Consider the following 21,729-nt stretch of genomic DNA (forward strand, 5'->3'; position numbering starts at 1 on the left):
CTCTTCTGTCCTCTGACTCGGAGCCGCTGTCCCCGATTTCTACTCAGAGGGACAAGGCAGGCGCTGGGCTTCACCCCTCGTCCTCTGCTGAGGACAGACCCAGGAGCGTGCCTCCCCTCCTCCCCTCCTTTCCTCTGCCTCTCTTCTCGGCCCTTCTCTTCTGTGCTCCGGATCCCTTTCTCTCCTCACTGTCACTTATCCTTTCCACTTTACCTTCCACCTCTTATTTTCCGTGCCCGCTTCTGCCCAACATAGAACCCTTCATAGAATACATCTTCAGTACTCAGGGCGAAGGCCCCTTCTTCACTGGCATCCTCTCTGGTGTCCCGCTCCTTTCAGCCGGGCTCTCTGAGAAGCAGGTTTCACGCCCTTCTCGCGCTGCCTACCTCGCTGCTGCCTCTTCCCTGCGTTCCTCAGCTCCTTCAGTGAAGGGTTTGCCCTCCTTTCCACTAAGGTTTCTCTCTCAGATAATCAGTGGCCTCCCAACTGCCAACCCTCGTGATCGTGATCAACTCTTAGACTTTCCACACTTGATTTCTCCGCAGTGTCTGACGTCGTCGTTGAATTCTACCCGCTTCTGGGGAGGCGCTGGCTCGCTCTCTCTCCCTTCCGGGATATGGCTCTCTCTTGGTTATCTTTCTGCCTTTTTGACCCCTCCCTCCCTCTCCCTCTCTGCTTTCCCCTCCTCCTCTACCGTCCCTCAGACGTTGGCATCCTCTGGGCTTCCGCCTGGGCCCTCTCCCTCCCCCCTCTCGCAACCCCCCTCCAGGAACTCATTTGCTATCCTGGCTCTAACCACCCTCTGCTTTCTGATGACTCCACGGTGCTGGCTTCCAGGCCCACTGGACCAGAGCAGCATGGAGCAGCCACTCGCTGGCTAGCTGATGGACTTGGGGCAGACCAGTTAACCTCTGCAAGGCTGTTTCCTCATCTGCACATGAGACTAATAATAAATATACACAGTGGGCTTATTGTGAGGATTAAAATAACACAGAAAAAGCACAGTTCCCGGCATGTATAAATGACTCAGTAAACGGTAATGATCCTGGTGCTGCTCAAGTGATGTTATTTAAAGGTAACTGCTACCCAGGCCCTGTGGGCATTTGTAGGATCTCACCTGCACAGGCTGCCTCCCAGCAGCTGGTAGTGTTAACTAGGACCTTTTTTCGTCCCACTGGCACCTCCCTCTGTCCATATTCGCAGCATCTGGGCCAGCTGCACGATCTCCACTCCTCTCATGCCTAGGAAGTATGTTTACTTCCTGACTCGACTCATCCTCTATTCTCCCTGACCTGGTCTTTCTGAGGTCTGCGGATTGAAGAGGCCCATTTTAAGGAGTCTCCCATGCCTGCGCAAGGCCCCATTCATCCTGATATTCTCAGTGTGGTTTTGTGCAGTATTTGTGCGACTCTGTTAATATCTGAGGAACACAGTTTGGGGACACTGTCGAGTAGGATAAGGGTCCTTGCCTACTTTTCCACCTTATCCACTCTCGCCTGTAAGTGCTCTGCCTCGCCAAAGGAAACCACCGACAGTTTCCAGAAGGTGCCATACTGCTCCAGAATCTCTTTCTGGATCTCGTCTCCACTTCTACCCTCCCCTGTGCAGCCGCCCAGCCATCTCTCCCCCAGCCCCTTGCCAGATACACCACTTCCAACTTTCCCTCTCACAGCTCTGCTCAGTCTTTTCTATAGCTGTTTGCCTCTCAGCCATACCAAACCCCACTTTCCAGTCATGTCTTTGTCCCCACAGCTGAGCATGATGCACACAGCAGACCCGAAGCATCTAGACAGCAATCGAAAAACACTGGAGAAAGACTTCGTCAGAATTCCACAAGGGGTCACTTTCTGTACATTCTAGGAAGAAACGGTGCAGGCACTTAGTAAATCAGTTCTTGATGAAAAATTCAGCTCTGTGTTTAATTTTTAAAGTCATTTGTTGTTTACTTAACGGAAACTGAAATTCTGCCATGTCACACAAGCCTCGAAGCACTGTATGATTGCCAGTTCTTTCTGCTGTTACGGATAATGTCAATATTCATGTTTGTGTAAAAAACAAAATTGAACATGACATTTAATTTTGCAAATTAAGAATTCAGATCACTGAATTTTTATGAACGTTTCTTCCATATTTTTAGGTTAACATCCTCAGATAAGGTTAATATTTAATTAGTTCATTTCAAATATGTTTCTAGATCACCCCAAAGACCTGTTGTTCTAAAGCTTTATTTCTTTACCACACTTATTTTCACTTAACCTCAGTTGCAAAATTAACGGTGTATTCTTACTGGTCATCTTGATCTGCCTAATACCGCAGAGATTTAAATAAGGGGAGGCAAAGGGGGAGAAGCTGATTTTACTAAGAATTGGTAGCCTCTTAATGCAGTACCAATACACATAGCATGGACATCATACTTTAATATTTGGGTTACTCCCTCCAACGCAATATTCCTGCCTGGCCTGCAAAGCAGCCATGGTATTGCGGGGGATCAGAATTGGCTAGCCCAAAATGTGTCTCTTTGCCTTGATTATTTTTGAGAACAAAAGATGCTGAAAGAAACTTTGACCTTCGCCCTAACTGCCTAAAAGAATTTAAGATAAAGGCCCGTCCCCAGGACAGGCCATCACTATGGATAACTCTGGGTATCCATAGACTGAGATGATCCTTGCTAAGCCCACTCTTATCAAAGTTCTGTCTACCAAACATTTGCTTTTCCATCTCCATGTGAATTGCTTTCCTCCCCTTTGAAGGCCCAAACTACCACCCAAGACATCCTTCTTTGTCCTCAGCTGAAGATGGTAGTTAAGGTGGCAGCTTCCGCCATTCTGTCCAGTCGCTCAGTTTTCCTGGGTGTCTCCCATGTATGCATGTTATAAAGCTGTGTTTGATTTTTCTCCTGTTATTCTGTTTCATGTCACTTTAATTCCTAGACCAGCACAAGGACCTAGAGGGCAGAGGAACTGTCTTCTTCCTCTCCAGTATCAAGATTCTGTTTTTAAGGGAAAGTGTTGTTCTTAGCAACACTGAATATGTAACAGCACAGAAGGGTGAAACACTGAGATTACACTGCCTGTCAACCTTCTAGGAAACAGAGAGACATCAACAAACTATTAAATGCCACGAGGTAAGTGCATCGACAGACCAAGTGCTGTGGGAGCACAAGGGAGGAGTTAGTTAAAGGACGTTTTCCTGATGGAGTGGGCTGCGAGGAATCTGTCCAGTCAGCTCTGGGGAAGTCCATGAAGCGTCTCAGTCTGGTACAGAAGCCTCCCCTTGGCATGACGCACGTGGGCGCGGCCCTTTCTCCACAGTGTCAGGGAGAATGTATCTATGTTTGTGAGCTTAGCATGTGCGTGCACGTACTGCACGGCGGTTTGGGTATTCGGGCTGGTCACACCACTTTTGTGCAACCCTCCACGGTCACGGGACTGGGGAAGGCCCTGCTGCCTCAGCTTGCCTTTTTGCCCACGCTGAGCTGATTCGGGCAGAATTCTTGGAGGGATCCGGCCTGCAGCGGCGCCGCTCCCCAGCTCTGCTCTCCTTCCCACCTGCTGCCCCGCGTGCGCGTGTGCGGGCAGCAACGTCAACGCCCTCGCCTGGAGCGCTCGCCCTGCAGGCAGGGTGCCCTCTGCTGCTCCCGGGACAGCCCCAGGGGGCCGCTCCAGGCTTTGGCTCAACCCTTTCCTCAGAGAAAACCTTCCCTGACCTCTCGGATGAGGTCCAACCTCTGTTTTGAGTTCCCTTTTGGCTCCAAATATTTCTCCTTTGCAGCACTTTTCACTACTGCAATTTTGCATTGCTTTTCTGGTGTTAAAAGGTAAACTGAGGCATATAAAATTTTTTAAGATTTTATTTAAGCAAAAACCCCTTGGAATCGGGCAGCGCCAAGCCAGGAGTGTTTTGGAGTGTTGGGCAGACCGAGCTGGGGAGAGACTATATATAGAGAAAGGGCGGAGGCCAAGAAAGGAAATGGTCCATGGGCGCGAGCTTGAAGCCTAGGGGGTTGTTTGTGACCGGCTGTCTTCAGCTTTCAGTTTCGTCACCCTGAGGCATTTACAACTTGCATTTTGGTTTGCTTACTGCCACTGCAGCGTTAGAGCCCCCTCAGTCTAATGGCCTCCTTGTTTAATTAATTTAACAGAGGCGATTATTTGATTAATTATTGACTCCCGGACTCAGCTGGAAGCTCCGGAGAGCTCCAGGTACACGTCTGCTCCCCATTCCCTAGCAGAGTGTCTGGTGCAAAATACATTCAGTACATTATTTGTTGAATAAATAAATGCAGGTACGAACGTGCCAAAGGGTGAATACAGAATTTTTTGAAACTGCAATACAGATAGGTTGTTCTGGAAAGGGAGGAGTAAACGCCTGCTGGCCTTTCCCCTGCGGTGGGGGGGTGAGCAGAAGTCCTTTGACTTCCAACTGGCTTAGAGAAAACCCCATCTTCAGAGTTTCTGTCAGTTCTTCAAAGACAGAGCTCCTGACTCTAGAGCTGAGGGTCCTTTGTTTAGGAATCTTTTGGACATGAAATCAGAGAAGGTCCAGGATGATACCCAGTGGGCGGGATTGAGGAAAAGGAAGGTAAAGTGCTCTACATAGTAGAGAAACAGAAATGCTGGCTGTTTTCCTTTGCAGCTGGGGACTTGGAATTCTAAATTCAAGGGAGGGAATAGATGGGAGAAGGGATGCAGTGGGGAGGAAATGGACCTCTGGAATATGTCAGCAAGCAGGAGATAGAATATAGGACTACTTCCCCGCCTCTCCCCTGCTCCCCCTTCTCTCCCTCTTCCTTCTCCCCTCTCCTTCTTCTCAACATCTCCTCTCCTTTCTCCTTCTCCTTCTACTACTGCAGCTATTGGTGTCATTTACGATGCCGGGAGCTATTCTAAGTACTCAAATATATTGCTGATTCAGTCCTCACAGGAACCGGGAGGCAATTTACTCATACCCCAATTTTACAGAGAGGAAACTAAGACTGATAGATGGGTTAAGTAACTCACCCAAGGAGGCTGTAGGGACCTGAAATTGGCCACCCCAAGATATGTCTCTTTGGCATCAGGATTATTTGAGGCTGATTGCTTTTGATAAATTGGGACAGGGAAGGAGGAATGGAATTTGTCCTTTGTTAGGACACATTTACACTTGTAAGGTAAATCTCTATCTGTAAAAGGTGCCTCCCTCTCTGTACCAGGAAGAAGGAGATGACCTTCTCTCTAGAAACTCTTAATCAATGCCAAAGGCAAGGACTTAAATCTGCATTTTATTGTGCTTGTCTGGTACCCTCCTGTAACTAACTTCCCTCCCCCTCCCAACGTTGGCATTTCTTTAAGGATTAAGCATCTTTCCTTAGGCTAGGAACTGATTGCTGCGGCTCACCTGTGACCGCCCAGCTCCGGACAATAGACTTGCCTCCTGCTACGCCCACGGAGATAGCAGACCCACTGCCTGCTGTGTCCATCAAGCGCTGTGCCGACAGGACAATCTTGTGACTATTGTGGGAGGGACATTTCAATCACATGTGAAACACCCTGTTTGGGGGTATGTAACCACTCTGTGCACCCCACTTCTTCGGTGTCCTTTCTTCCTTCGGGAAGAAAGGCCCCGGGCCATGGTTCCTCATAAAGCTTTGTTTAATTTTTTCTTGCTATTCTGTCTCATGTGAATTTAATTCGTTCTCTGGCCAGACGAACCCCAATTTGGGAAGAGGAAATGTCTTCCTCCCCTACAAGGCACAGCTGGTAAGTGGCTACTAATGTACCTGCTGTCTTGAGGATGGCCAGGGCCATCATTAAAATATGATGGTATGCCTGATGTTTAATTTAAATGGTTTGTTTTGTGCTTATTGACCCCTGATCCCCAAGTCTTTAATAAACCCTTATTTGCCACCAGATGGAGCAGGCTTGTGTTATCAGTGCTTTGGGAAAGAGGGAGAGCTGCGCCTAAGCTAAGGGCAAAGTTTCAGAGAGAGAGGGCAGACACAGACAAGAGAAGAAACAAGACAGCTAGAGGATGGAGAATGGAGCACGGGAAGAGGTGACGAGGCAAGCTACCCGCCTCGTCCCTATACCCTGATAAATATCATACAGGTACTGGAATTTCTGAATTATATAAGATGGAGGGTTCAATTATTTTCTTTGGATATTAACAGAGATTGATCCTCATGGCTCGGAGATTTAGGGACATACATTTCTCCTGTTGCATTAGAGGTAGTTGCCCTTTGGTGCTTGAAGGCCAGCCCCAATCTTGTCTCTGTTTGGACTCAGCTGAGAAGGCCTCATTCCTGTCCCCACCAGAAAGGGTCCCGTCCTGCCCCCAGTGTGAGTCTCTTCCACGTCTTCATGCTCCTGGGCCTTTTGCGCCACATCGGGCATGGAAGGAAGGATTCGCTGGTGGTCAGGAAGTGGGCATTTTCTCAGGTCATTTTTTGGTGTTAAGATCATGTGAAAGTCCTGTAAGGTTCTGAGCAAATGGGGAGGTCGTTTCTAGCAGTTAAATATTCAGACCTACGATAGAGGCACAGTAGGATCCCTGTTCGCAGGTGAAGAAACTGAGGCTAAAGAGATGAGCTACCATGTCTGGTGCACACTGCTGGTAACTGGCAGGCATGCAATGGCCGAGTCAGACTGTCATCCCATCCTTTCCATCTTATTTAAATTAGTATTTGCCTAGTATACTTTGTAACACTTTTTTATTGTGATATAAAGCACACGTACAAGCTGTACGTGCATAAGTGCACGGCTTCACAGGTCATCACAAAAACAAACACCCATGTAACTACCATCCACACCCAAAAATAGGGTATTGTTAACACCTGAGAAGCCCCCACAAGCCCTTTCCTAATCAGGGTCTCCAACCTTACCCCAAAGGAAAATACCACATGACTCTGATTGTAATCATGTCCATGCTTTTGGGGGGCGGGTTCAATTTTTCAGTAGCTTCATTGCGATATAACTCATGTATCAGACAATTCACCCATTTAAAGTGCACAATTTATTTTTTAGTCTATTCCTAGATCTGTGCAACCGTTACCACAATCAATTTTAGAATGTTTTACCAGCTCTAAAATAAAACCCATACACATTAGCAGTCACTGCCCCACTTTTTGGCTGTTATGAATCATGCTGCTATGAACATTAATGTACAGGTTTTTCTATAGAGGTGTTTTCAGTTCTCTTGGGTGTATACCCAGAAGTGGAACTGGCAGGCTGTTTTTCAAAGTGGTTGCACCATTTTACAAGCCCACCAGCAGTGTATAAGGGTTCAATTTCTCCTCATCCTTGCCAATACTTGTTATTTTCTGTTTTGTTTTGTTTTTTGAGGAAGACTGGCCCTAAGCTAACATCGTGCCCATCTTCCTCTACTTTACATGTGGGACGCCTGCCACAGCATGGCTTGACAAGCGGTGCATAGGTCCACATCCGGGATCTGAACCAGCAAGCCCCAGGCCGCCGAAACAGGATGTGCGAACTTAACTGCTACACCACTGGGCCAGCCCAAGTTTTGTTTGTTTTTTAAGGCCAACTTAGTAGGTATGAAGTGGTATCTAATTAGTTTTGACTTACATTTCCCTAATGACTTAGCACATCTTTTGAACATCTTTTTAGGTGCTAATTGGCCATTTTTATGTCTTCTTTGGAGAAATGTCTATTCAAATCCTTTGTCCATTTTTAAGTTGGGTTGTTTGTCTTTTATTTTTAGTTGTAAAGTTTTTTATATATTCTGGATACCAGTCCCTTACCTGATGCATAATTTGCAAAAAATTTTTTTCCATTCTGTGTGTTGTCTTTTTACTTTCTTGATGACATCCAGTGAAGCATGAAAGTTTTTCATTTTAATAGAGTCCAATTTCTCTGTTTTTTCTTTTGTTACTTGTGTTTTTTGTGTCATATCTAAGAAAGCAGTGCCTAATGCAATGTCATGAAGATTTACTCCTAGTGTTTCTTCTAAGAGTTTTATTTTTTTCAGCTCTTACTTTTGGGTCTATGATCCATTTTGAGTTAATTTTTGTATATGTTTTGCGATAGGGATCCAACTTAATTCTTTTGCACGTGAATTCCCAGTTGTAGAAGTGCTGTATATATTCGGTTATAAGTCTTAGGCTGGTTTTATTTGTTGTGAAAATCTTTCTGACTCTGTGGCTTGCCTTTCACTCTTTTGGCAGTGCCTTTTCATAAACATAAATTGATGCATTTTAGTGCAATAAAATTAAGAATTTCTGTTGATCCAAATTCCCTAGGAGTGGTCGTCCATGGCCTGCCTCCTCTGTAAGCGTCTAACCTACCTCCTGTGTACCCTCTGTTTCAGCCACAGCAAATTATTCTCCTCTCTCTAAACACATCCTGCCAATTTCCAACTCTGACTCTATCTAGAAAGCACTTTTCCTGATTTTAGATAGTAAAGTCTCATCCATGTTTAAGGCTTAGCTTGAATTACAGTCATTGTGCTAGATGCTGGAGCTCCAAGAGTGAAGACAGAGAGTCCTTGATTTTTGGAATCCACATTATAATGAGAGGATTAGATGATTAAAAGAGCAAATTAAATGAAATGTTCTGATTTCTTTGATATGGAAAGTATGGAATAGGAGCGCTTAAATGCTGTCACACTTGAAGAGCTCAGCCCAGGGCCTGGCTGAGTGGGCACTGTAATTTCACTCATTGTCCTTATTATCACTAGGAGAAGTGTCTCTACAGAACGAGAGACTTTCCCTCTAGGAGAGAGTCAGGGAAGGCTCCTTTGAGGAAGTTGTACCTGCACAAAGACCTAAAGCGAGAGAGAGCCCAATGCATGGATGAAGTGTGCAAAGTTCAGTGTGGCTGGAGCCTGGAGCGATGTGAACGAGGGCCATGGAGGGAGAGAAGACAAACTCAGGAGGTAGGCACAAGCCAGCTGAGAAAGAACCTTTGAATCATGTTTTAATGCATGGGCAACGAGAAAGTTTTTATGGGATTCATTTTTAGGATGACTCACACTGCGTTGTGGAGAAAGGATCAGAGAAACACAATAAGAGAGTGAGCAAGACGTTTTAGGAGGCTGTTCAGGAAGAGAGAGTGACGGCTTGGACGGGGGTGGTCCAGAGGAGATGGAGAGAAGTGGACAGAGCAAGCACATTTTCAGGAGGTAGAATCAGAGAGCTTCTTGGGAAATTGCTGGGGTGGGTGGGGAGGAAAGAGGCTGGAGTTGAGGATGCCTCTGGGTTTCAGCTTGAGCAACTGGGGAGAGGAGAGAACCCTTTAACAAGCTCGTGGACGAGCGTCAGGTGTAACACACGTGTCAGGAAGTCCCTCCAGGCTCCCAGCAGTTGACGCGTGTCTCCCATTTCTCCGTGCTCATTTAGTGTGTCATTTCTCTTTCTGTTGGAGCACATATTGGAACCATAGACTGTTGGAGCTGCATAGGATCTCACAGATTAGCAACAACCCGGTTTTATATGAGCCTCAAGAGTCACAGAATGCTCCAACCTTCTGTGGTCCTCCTTTACAAATAAAATATCTCAGGCCCGTATGCAGTGTAACTGCGGGAAATACAGTCACCGCCCAATGCTGTCTGCTGTCTGCTGTTCCCGGGAGGATGTTTGCGTGGCCTGTTGTCATCTGTCACTACCGGTGCTCCACTCTTCTCCTTACTCCCCTCTGTCCGTCACCTCCTTCCTCCCCTTCCCGGGTGCTCCAGCTCTCTCTGAACCCCTTCACTCTAATTTGGCTGCACAGCTCCAGCCTTTTATTCCTAAGACCCTATGAGCCCAGCACTGTTGTCTGTAACTTGCTTTGTCAAAGGCTCGAAGGAAATAGAGTAGAATTACTAAGCAAAATAAGAAACTTTAGACTCAGATATCAGACTTTCCCTCACCCCCGCTGGTCTTCTCCTGGCCTCCTTGGCCTGACCAGCTGCCGTGGTGCTAGAGTGCTCCATTTACCACAAACCTCTTCACCTTGCTCCTTGCTCCTCCATTCTTTTTTTTTTTTTTTTTTGAGGAAGATTAGCCCTGAGCTAACTACTGTCAATCCTCCTCTTTTTGCTGAGGAAGGCTGGCTCTGAGCTAACATCCATGCCCATCCTCCTCTACTTTATACGTGGGACGCCTACCACAGTGTGCCTTTTGCCAAGCGGTGCCATGTCTGAACCCAGGATCCGAACAGTCAAATAAAAAATGGCAAGTAATAGGATATATTGGAATATATGAGGAAGCCATTTTGGTGTAAACCTAATTCGGCCTGACCTTTTCTTTCCAAAAGGGCCTGACCGAGGCCGTTGAGCATGTATTGTGTATCTGCTTTAGAGATTCCCTATGGCAAGAGCAAAAGGCCCTTGAGATAAAGGTGCAACTTCCCTCCCCCTCCCAACATTGGCGTCTCCTTAAGGATTAAGCATCTTTCCTTAGTCTAGAAACCGATTGCTGTGCTCACCTGTGACCGCCCAGCTCGAGACAATAGACTTGCCTCCTGCTACGCCCACTGAGATAGCAGACCCACTACCTGCTGTGTCCATCAAGCGCTGTGCCGACAGGGCAATCTTGTGACTATTGTGGGAGGGACATTTCAATCATATGTGAAACACCCTCTTTGAGGGTATATAACCACCCTTATACCCCCACTTCTTTGGAGTGCTCTGTTCCTTTGTGGAAAGACTCTCCCGGGTTATAATCCTAAAATTTAAACTCAGAATAAACTCACCCAAATTTTCATTTATAGATTGGTTATGGATTATTTTCGTCGACAGAACCCATGAACCCTGGGCCGCCGAGAAGCGGAATGTGTACACTTAACCGCTGCGCCACCGGGCTGGCCCCTCAATCCACCATTCTTTAAGACCCCCAACCCTCTGCCCCCAGCCCCTTCCCTAAATCAGTCCTCCAAGAACAATGCCCTTTTCCCTTTTATCTATAACACTTTTATTTACTTATGTTTAATTTTTCTCGTCCTTGCTAGGCTCTGGGTCTTGGCTTTGCAGAGCCAAGGGTTTTCCGAAAGGATTCTCTCTCCAAGATGAAGTCCACTGCGTTTTTCAAACAGTAATCTTTTCCTTTCTGCTGTCTATACTCTATTTTGATGAGAAAACGGAAGTCCCAGAAGTCTAAGTGACTTCAGAGTTGAATGACTTGTCAGTGATGGATTTTAGGCCAGAACATTTTTCTTTGAGACTTCTGACTTAATCCAGTATATTTTCTGTACAAATCTCTCTCATCTTCTAGCGGGGAGTTCCTCGAGGGCATGGAATTGGTCGCTAGCTCAGCACAGGGCCTGGAACTTAGTAACATTGTGTTCAGTGAATGTTTGCTCAGTGGACAGCTTGGTTCCCATTTCCCCACGTTGTTACAGACCCAAGCTACCGCGCCTTTCCCAGTGACCAACTGTGGCCAGTAGAGGGCAGCAGAGGCGCAAAAGCCCTGGCCCTGGAGGGGGTGGTTGTAATGTGGGAGTCAGAAACGTCACGGAATGCAAAGTGCGGGGTTGTCAGATTTGGCAAATAAAAATACAGGACACTCTGGGACATAAGTATGTTAAAAATTATTTGTTGTTTATCTGAAATTCAAATTAACTGGTGTCCTGTATTTTACCTAGCAACTCTAAGTGCCATCGCATGTGAACCTGATGCTCGAAAAGCGGCTTTGGTCCTTATCAGGAAGCTGTCAGAGGGGATTTGATGGGGAAGGGGTATGGTGAGCTTACAAGAATCAAATGTGGGGGCCGGACCCGAGGCTGAGTGGTTAAGTCCGCATGCTCCGCTTCAGTGGCCCAGGATTTTTCTGGTTTGGATCCTGGGCATGGACATGGCACCGCCCATAGGGCCATGCTGAGATGGCATCCCACATAACACAACCAGAAAGGACGTACAACTAGAATATACAACTAGGTACTGGGCGGCTTTGGGGAGAAGAAGAAAAAAAAAAGATTGGCAACACATGTTAGCTCAGGTGCCAATCTAAAAAAAAAAAATCAAATGTGGGTGCTCGTCACACAGGGGATTGACTAACTGAAGGTGAGCCAAATAAAGCTCGCCCTGGAGGGGAAGATTCTGCCATGGAACCTAGAGCAGTCAGGGTGACAGATCCTCTCTCCTGTCCTGCAGGAGACGTGGTCGCCCATGCAAGCAATGCAGCAGATGCTAACAGCTGAAAGAGGCTGTGCAACATCTCATGTGTGGTCGTAGATTAATAACTGTTTAACTCCACACACTGTCACCATTGTAATCTGCATCCTTGATCTTGCGGTCTTTCAACTTGCATAACGATCCAATTCTCTTATTCCAGAATCTGCCACTTTCCACACATTTTTCCTATGACATTTCCTCTTCCCTAAGGCTCATTTTCTTGTTAGAGATCACTTGAAATTCTGCTTCTTAAATGTAACATTTTTCTAATTGAGTGGAGACATCCATTCTTAATCCAATTGATAAACATGAACATTCTGTGATTTGAGACACACGTTCATTTCCATACACATTTATTGAGGGCCTACTATGTAGGAGAAAGGCTTCCCCATTAAGAAACTCATAATCTAGTTAATAAAACAAAACATTAGAAACCAGGGGGGAGGTCCTCCCTCTAAGAAGTGGTTGATGCAGGTTGCCAGAAAACAACTGGTCCCTTCGTAACGCATTGTTTTTGTAATATGAATTTACTTCTGGAAGTAACTTCAAAGGATGAAAATTCATGAGTATCTTCCAATTGATCTATGAAATGGGGAAAGTTATCAAGAGGGTCTTCTTTAAATCCTTTGCTCAGAAAGCAGTTGCTTGCTTCCTCTTTCAATGTAGGCAGAACTGACAGAATCTAGCCTCGGTTACTATTCTGTATGTAGAAGTGATTGAAACACGCACACGCACACACTTACAGCTGCACGGCTTCAGGAAGGACAGGTAGTAGTGATAACCTGCTGGAGGAGGAGGCTTCTAAGACTCCTAGGATGTTAGTACTTCAAAGACCGTAGGGATCAATCGCCTGGTCCAGCCTCCTTCCTTACAGATGTAGCTCCCCAGCCCAGACTACAAAGCCGTGCATAAGGTCCCACGCTAAGCCTGTGACACAGCTGGGAGGTGGGCCAGGACTCCTGTATGTGTCTAAGATCAGGTTCTGAAGGACGTGATAGGACGCTCTGTGATGTTTGTCTAGTAGACAAACTGGTTTCTCCTGGGAAACTCTTGTAGGTCCTTAGCTTCCATGACGGTTTTCCCACTTGGCTGTCTCCTCTTCTCCTGGCTGCTCCTTCTCTGCCTTCTTTCCTGGAGCCTCCCTCTACTCTCCTCCCAGTTCACTCCCTCTCATGCTCCCTATACTATCTCATCCACTATCACTATTTCAATGACCATGAAAACAACCTCTTTGACTCCCAAATCTTTATCTTTAGTTCTGACCATTTCCCTAGCATCTGTATATTCAACTGCTATCTAGAAATCTTTTCCAGATGTTCTACAGACACCTCAAATTGTCCAAAACTGAAACTTCTTTTCCATCATTCCCTCACAAACTGTGTTCTCGGCCTGTGTTCCGTGTCTTAGATAGTGACATCATTACCCATCCAAGTCTCCTTGTCCCCCACCCTCAAGTGGTCACTGAGCCCTCTCGAGTCTGTCCACTCAACATCTCTTGCACTCATCACCTCCTTTGCCTCCACCTCCTGCCTTAGTGGAGGCCGGCAGTCAGAGAGTTGATGCCCACGGGAGAGAAACCAGTGAGAGGAGACACAGGCCACTAGCAGGGGCAGCAAAGGCCAGGACCGATTGGAGACAGCAGGCCTTGCTGAAAGGTGCGCCAGGTACTGAGCTTCAGCAGACTCTTGCTTCAAGGGAAGGAAGGCCCAGTATTGCCAGATATTCTCAATTTAAGAGAAGCCTAAAATTTTAATGTGAAGTCTTCTGATTTTTAAATGGGGCAAATCATTCAGTTTTTTAAAAATCCAAATACATATTGGACATAACACAAGCACACCTGCCTCCCTCCACCCCCACCACGCTCTGTCCGTCCTGTAACTCTGCATCTGGCATAGTGCCTGACACACGTGGGAGATCAGCAAATGCTGGAATGAATGAAATGGGCTGATGAGGTCATAGGAAGCAAGTTGTTATGGAGTTGTTGGCAGTTTAAAGAAATAAGAACTATCATGTGCACATTTTAGTGAATGAAACAATACAAAGGTATTTCGAGAAAAAGTAAATTGTTTTTCTGTTCTATTCCCAAACCTTTTAGGTAGCTGACATTAACAACTTAGTGTGTATCCAGCCACACTTTTCCTGTGGTCTTAAAACAGTTCTGTGGATTTTTGTTTTGTTTTTGTTTTTCAAAAATGTGATAATACTTTACCCATTACTCTGCAACGTGGCGCTTTCACTTAATTATGCAGCATTGCCATCCTTCAGCTTAGAACCATGTATCTAACTTACTTCTTTCTAATAGCTGCATAATGTTCTTTAATATGATTTACTATCGTTAATTCAACCACTTCTCTTTTTTTAAATTAATTAATTTACTTTCAGATCTACATCATAATGTATTTCGAATTCTGTGTAGATTACATCATGTTCACCACCTGAAAACTAATTATAGCGCATTCCCTCACATGTGAGCCTAGTCACCCCTTTTGCTCTCCCCTCTCCCCTCTTCCCCTACGGTAACCACCAACCCAATATCCGATGCTATGTGTTTGTCATTGTTTTTATCTTCTACTTATGAGTGAGATCATATGGTATTTGACTTTCTCCCTCTGACTTATTTCACTCAGCATAATACCCTCAAGGTCCATCCATGTCGCAAATGGCCAGATTTCATCATTTCTTATGGCTGAGTAGTAGTCCATCGTGTATAAATACCACATCAACAAAATGAAAAGACATCCTAACAATTGGGAGAAGATATTTGCAAACCATATATCAGATAAGGGGTTAATATCCAAAATATACAAAGAACTAATACAGCTCAACAACAAAAAAACCAACAATCCAATTAAGAAATGGGCAAAGGATCCGAAGAGAGATTTCTCCAAAGAAGATATAGGGGTGGCCAACAGGCATATGAAAAGATGCTCATCATCATTAGCTATCAAGGAAATGCAAATCAAAACTACAATGAGGTATCACCTCACTCCAGTCAGAATGGCTATAATTAACAAGACAGGAAACAGCAAATGTTGGAGAGGATGTGGAGAGAAGGGAACCCTTGTTCACTGCTGGTGGGAGTGCAAACTGGTGCAGCCACTATGGAAAGCAGTATGGAGTATCCTCAGAAAATTAAGGATAGATCTACCATATGTTTCAGCTATCCCACTGCTGGGTATTTATCCAAAGAACTTGAAAACACAAAGGCATAAAGATACTTACACCCCTATGTTCATTGCAGCATTATTCTCAATAGCCAAGACTTGGAAGCAACCTAGGTGCCCATCAAGGGACGAATGGACAAGGAAGATGTGGTATTTATACAACCACTTTTCTATTGATGAACAGATTGTTTCTAGTTGCTTTCTAGCCTATGAAAAATGGTGCAACAAATAGCCATATAAATTTTCTTTTCTTTTTTTTGTGGACTTATTCTTCAAGTTGCTTTTGCCTTTTAGTGAAGAAGATTGGCCCTGAGCTAACATCTGTGCCAATCTTCCTCTATTTTGTATGAGATGCTGCCACAGCGTGGCTTGATGAGCAGTGCCATGTCCACGCCCAGGATCTGAACCTGCGAACCCTGGGCCACCTAAGCAGAGCGTGTGAACTTAACTACTCGGCCACAGGGCTGGCCCCCGTCCATATAAATTTAGGCTCACACAGTGGTGCTTCTATGCTTTCTATGGGAGAGGCTCTCCAAAATGGAGGCGCTATATTAAAGGATGTGTCGATATATTTTAGGAGACACTACGCAATCACTTTCAAAAGGCTCTAGTGGTTCCCTTCCCACCAAGGGCCTTTGGCAGAGCGGACAGGGAAAGCCCCATTGAGAAGATAATGTTTGAGCACAGGCTCAAAGACAGTGAGGGAGGTAGCCACGCAGACACCTGGGCGAGACTATTCCAGACAGAGGGAGCAGACAGCACAAGGGCCCTAAGGTAGAAGCATGTCTGAAGGGTTCAAGGAGCAAGAAAGGGAGCAGCGTAGCTGACACAGAATGAGCAACGGGGGAAGCAGGAGGAGAGACTGTTGCGTGAGTGATGGGCGGAAGAGCGCGTAGGAATTCTCAGGCTTGGCTTTCACCCAGTGTGATGTGGGGCCGTGGCAGGGCTTTGAGCAAAGGAAGAAGATACTAAGACCTGTTTTAAAAGGATCACCATGACTGCTCTGTTGAGAAAAGGCTCAGGATGCAAAATGGGAAGCAGGGGATGAGTTAGGAGGCTATTGCAACAAGCTGGCACAGAGATGGGACTAGTGAAAGCAGAGGAGACGGCAGGAGGTGGCTTAATTTTGGGTACGGTCATCCCCCCTTATCCACAGGGGTACGTTCCAAGAGCCCCTGTGGATGCTTGAAACCATGGCTAGTACCGAACCCCATATATACTATGTTTTTTTCTCTACATACATACCTATGATAAAGTTTGATTTATAAGCTAGGCACAGTAAGAGATGAACAGCAATAACTAATAATAAAATAGAACAATTATAATAATATACTGTAATAAAAATTACCGTAGATCTTAGTAACCTCAGCATACGATTTTTTTTCTTTCCTTATTCAGTTGAGAACTTTCACCTTTTCACTTAAAGGAAGCACTTTATGGCTTCTCTTTGGCATATCTGAATTGCCAGCTTCACTGCTCTTGCACTTTGGGGCCATTACTAAGTAAAATAAAGGTGACATGAACACAAGCACTGCAATATCGTGACAGTCATCTGATGACTGAGATGGCTACCAAGAGACTGATGGGCAGGTGGCGTCTACAGCGTGGGTCCACTGGACGAAGGGATGAGTCGTGTCCTGGGCAGGACGGAGCTGGGACAGCACAAGATTTCATCACACCACACAGAATGGCATGCAATTTAAAACTTATGAATTGTTTATTTCTGGAATTTTCCATTTAACATTTTCGGACGACGGTTGACTGCAGGTAACTGAAACTGTGGAGAGTGAAACAGCAGATAAGGGGAGACTATTGTATTTTGAAGGTAGACCCAGTGGGGTTTACTGATGGATTGGATCTGAGATATCAGAGACAGAGAGGAGTCGGGATGGATCCAAAGAGTTTGGCTAGAGCAGCCAAAAGGATGAAGTTGTTGTCAACCGAGATGGGAAAGACTGTATGTGGTACAGACCCGAGGAGGCAGAAAGGTCAGGAAGCCATATTTGGCCACGTTATGTTTTAAATGTCTATCGAGATCTAAATGGAGGTGTTGAGCAGGCAGTTGGAAATCCAAGTTTGTAGTTCAAAAGAGAGGTACAGACACTAATACAAATTTAAGAATCACAGGAGATAGATGATATTTAAAGACATGAGACTGAAAGGAGGGGGTCTAGACAGAGAAGAGGAGCCCAAAGGCCAAGTGGTCGGGGGAATAGCGAGACCAGCCAGGGAGACGACTGAGCAGCAGTAGCCATGAGAAAGGAGGGCAACCAAGAGATTGTGGCGTCCCAGAAACCAAGGGACAACAATGTCTCAAGGCAGACGGAGAGATCACGTGCGTCAAATACTGCTGATGAGTCAAGTAGGAGGACAACTGAGAAGTAACTGTGGTGGGCTGAGTAAGGACCCCCCAAAGACGCTCACGTCCTCATCCCCAGAATTGGGAACATGTTACTTTACACGCAAGAGGGACTTTGTAGACATGATTACGTTGAGCATCTTGAGATGGGAAGATTATTCTGGACTGTCCAGGCAGGTCCAATGTAATCACAGTGTCTTTATAAGAGGGAGGCAAGAGGTTCCTAGTCAGAGGCAGAGAAGGAGACGTGACGATGAAGCATAGGTTGGAGAGATTAGTGGCAAGGAAAGACTTGTCCCCGACAGCCTCCAGAAGGAAATCAGTCTGACTGGACCCGTTTTGAACTTCTGACCTCCAGGACTGCGTGATGATAAATTTGTGTCATTTTAAACACTAAGTTTGTGGTAATTTGTTACAGCGGCAATAGGAAATGACTACACTAAACATTGGATTTAGCCATGTGGGGGTCACTGGTGACCTTGGACCAGAGGAATTTCAGGAGAACAATGAGGGTAGAAGTCTGACTGCAGTGGGTTAACAAAGCCCAGGGGAACAGGGCAATCAGCACATAGAGGACCTTTGTGCAAATTGGGACAAGGAGCCTGCTTCAGGTTGGCCAGCTGGAAAGGGTGGTGCCTCTGGGTAGATGGATTTCAAAATCTTCTTTCTTCCTCAAGGATGACAAAGGCCTGTGTCAAGCATTCTGCTTGGCAAGCAAAGAACCGACTAGCTTTCAGCCTCTGCCCGTGCGCCCTCTGCCGAATGCCTTTGTGCAGGGCACAACCTGAACTAAGGCCCAGGTCAGCCCTGGAGGAGAGGAACGGGGCATGAATAAGTGCAGATACCCCTTCCAGCGGTGTTCTGCAGGAGAGCAAAGAAATGGGATGGCGGCTGGTGGGGGATGTGAGGACAAAGAAAGGATTGTGAAGATGGCATGTTTCTGATGGAAATAATTCAGGAGAGAGAGAAAAATGAATGATACAGGAGAGAGGGGAGAATTCCTGGAGTAGTGTTCCTGATGAGAGGGGATTGGATCCAGAATCTAACCGAGGGCACAGCAGTGGCGTTCATATGTCTTAGTATCTGGTGCAACATGAAACTGGTGCAAAGTAAGACAGCAAAATCTTAATAATATGTTTGTTCTTGGAGGATAACCGACACAAAAAGAGAGAAGGTGGAGGTTTTGAGGCCAACCATGAGGACGCTGTCATAAGCTAGGTGAGAAGGGTACAGAATAAGATGTGGGTGTGACTCTTAGACTCGGGCAATCAGAGCTCCTAATAAGGGCCCCAGGCAGTGGAGGGTCTCACTCTTTGAAGTGACCTCCTCAGGTCTTCTTAGACCCTCTCTGGTACTTGGGACCCACTGAGATTGGATTGGCATCCATCTGGATGGGGCACTCCAAGCAAGAACTGGGGCCCCATGTGGGCTCAGTTGCAGCTTCTCTCTTTCCAGGATGCTCTCCCACCTGCTGTCAATGAGCGGAGTTGACCAGATATCTTAAGTTGCTCCATGACTGATGCCTATGAAGTCATCCCGGGGCTGTGTGGCCAAGCCCTGCTTCCGGGAGGGTGCCCTGGCCAGTCAATCACGCCCACTGGGTAATGCAGTATTTTTTTTTAAAGGGTTGTGTGAGATTGGGCTGTCAGAATGGCACTGGCATGCTGATTTAGGGTTGCTTAAATTGTTTATACAGACAGAGGCCCTGCAAAAAACATTTGTGCAGCACTGCATCCCATAAGAATGGCTCTGAGTGTGACGCGGTAATGAAGGGGCCATCAAGGAGATATTCTAGAGGAGGAGGAAGCATAGACACAGCTTAGGGGTTAATTAGAGGTACTGATATCTGAGTCTCATCTTTTTAGGTGGATTCCCCACCGCAGAAATGCCTCAAAGCCTGTGCTTAACCCCGTCATTTAGCAATGATATGATTTAGCAAAGAGATAATAGGTGCAGCTTTTTTCAGGAGCAGTGTGGGAACTGTTAAGAAGTAGTTTTTCTCAAAATATGAAGTCATGGTCAAATATAATGGGGAAGATGTCAGCCAACAATAATGTCTCCAAAACAGAGCCAGCCAGGAAAGAGGTAGAGAGCACGCATGTCTCCCACGTGTGCTATTAATCTTAGACCCCTGAGTATAGAGTTCTTACAGATTGACCCAGCGGCTGTGTGAAAAATAAGAAGCTCCGTGCAATTTGAGTTATTTGTCACTTATTGATGACATCCTGTTGTAGGTATCTTTACAATTGTTTTAAATCTGTTCTAAGATCTCAAAGAAGTGTGTGTATGTTTTACAAATCTCAAACAAAAAAGAGAGAGGCAACAAATCACAGAGGAATTTGCTTCACCCCCTTGTCCCCCACACACCCAGTGTGTCCTGGGTGTGTGCACAGTTCCTGAGAGCTCAGAGCTGTGCCTGAACATGGAGCAGCAAAAAGCGTTGGTATTGGAGCCAGACTCCCTGGGTTCACATCCTGGCTCAGCCACTTCCGGCCTTAAGCTGGTCATTTTACCCTCGCTCGAAGTTTCCTCATAAGTGAAATGGGCGTTTTAATGGTGCCTACTTCAGGTACTGTCGTGAAGAGCAAATGAGTGAATTCACAGGAAGTACTCCATGATTGGCACGGTGGAAACACTCAAAAATTAGCCATTATTATTGTTTATATTTTCAGGAAAAAGTTAAAAATATGCAAATGTTCTATTTTCTGAGTGTGAAAGCATTCTCTTTGCACTCTCCAAATTCTGTTTTCTTCTACCAAAAACGGAATTTCAGAGATTTTGCATTCCTTAGTGAAATCTACCATTTGGTGAAATGAGGTGTTATTACAGCATTATGGCTTTCTTTTTTTAAAGAGAATTTCCAGATTCTTTTCTCTCCTGGCGGGCGTCTGCTTCCTTTCTCCTTAGTGTGATTCTCTTTCTGCATTCTACTTCTTGCCTCTCCTTCAGCCATCCCTTCCAGTTTTGCTCCTTACCATTCCAACCCAGGTCTTTATATCTTACTTTTCTCCAATGCATCAAAAGCTGGGGATGTTTTTTGTCCTTGGCCAAAAGCAGATGTTGTACATGGAATTTTTCCGCAAATGAGTGGAATTTTCCAGCCATTTAAAATAAACCCAGGAAAACATTCCCGCTCATCTGAAGCAGTTTGACTTCGGCAAGAACACTGACCTTGTGAAGCTCTCCATGTACCTCTATTCCGTGAAGTCAATCTTCTTCGTCTATTGCGGATCATGGCAATATTGCATAAACATAACACTTTTCACTGGTTCCCTGATTTGCATTCCTTCTGTTCAATAATTCATCCTATAGCTGACATAACATCCTGTCTTATCAATGTCAGTTTAATAACATCTCTGCTTCTGTTTCCATCAGTCACCACAGCTGAATAACAAATCTCTACTCCAGTGCTTCTCTATCCCTCTTTCCCTCCATTGTCTTTTATTTTTGCTCCTAGTACTCATCATCACTGATATTTATATTTTCTTGCTCTTTGACTCCCTCCTCCCACTAGAACATCCAGGGGCTAGGTTTCTTTTGTCCACTGTTCTTCTCCAGGACCCACAATAGTAACTGTCCTGAAATAGATATTGACTGAATACAAGTGTTGTTATCATTTGCTTCTTCTTACTAATACTTTCCAAACTTCTGCTGCTTTTTTTCGCTTATTGTATAAGATGAGATCAATAATTGTCATCAGGGGCCAGCCCGGTGGTGCAGCGGTTAAGTTTGCATGTTTCGCTTCTCCACAGCCCGGGGTTTGCCAGTTCGGATCCCGGGTGCAGACATGGCACCACTTGGCAAGCCATGCTGTGGTAGGCGTCCCACATATAAAGTAGAGGAAGATGGGCATGGATGTTAGCTCAGGGCCAGTCTTCCTCAGCAAAAAGAGGAGGATTGGCAATAGTTAGCTCAGGGCTAATCTTCCTCAAAATAATAATAATAATATTAATAATAATTTTCATCAAATGCTTAGCAAATAAGGACCAATTATGGCTAACTAGGGACCCATCCCCAGCAGCATCTTTCTGTGGGAGCAGAATTGATGTGCTCACCTCGATCTGGCAGGTTTTTTTTAGGAAAGGAGCTTCTAGAAAATAGATTTAAGAAGACAACAAT

General features: G+C 45.5%; 1 protein-coding gene across 1 annotated transcript in view; it reads left to right on the forward strand.

Annotated features, from left to right (window-relative positions):
* Positions 1–2,930: 2,930 nt before the first annotated feature.
* HELB (DNA helicase B) overlaps positions 2,931–21,729 on the forward strand; it is a 53,992-nt gene continuing 35,193 nt past the window's right edge. Inside the window, exon 1 of the mRNA XM_023644099.2 lies at positions 2,931–3,124. The gene's annotated coding sequence lies outside the window, so the exon portion shown is untranslated. The remainder of the gene's footprint in view (positions 3,125–21,729) is intronic.

Source organism: Equus caballus, chromosome 6 (genome assembly GCF_041296265.1).
Source record: "Equus caballus isolate H_3958 breed thoroughbred chromosome 6, TB-T2T, whole genome shotgun sequence".
NCBI lineage: Eukaryota > Metazoa > Chordata > Mammalia > Perissodactyla > Equidae > Equus > Equus caballus.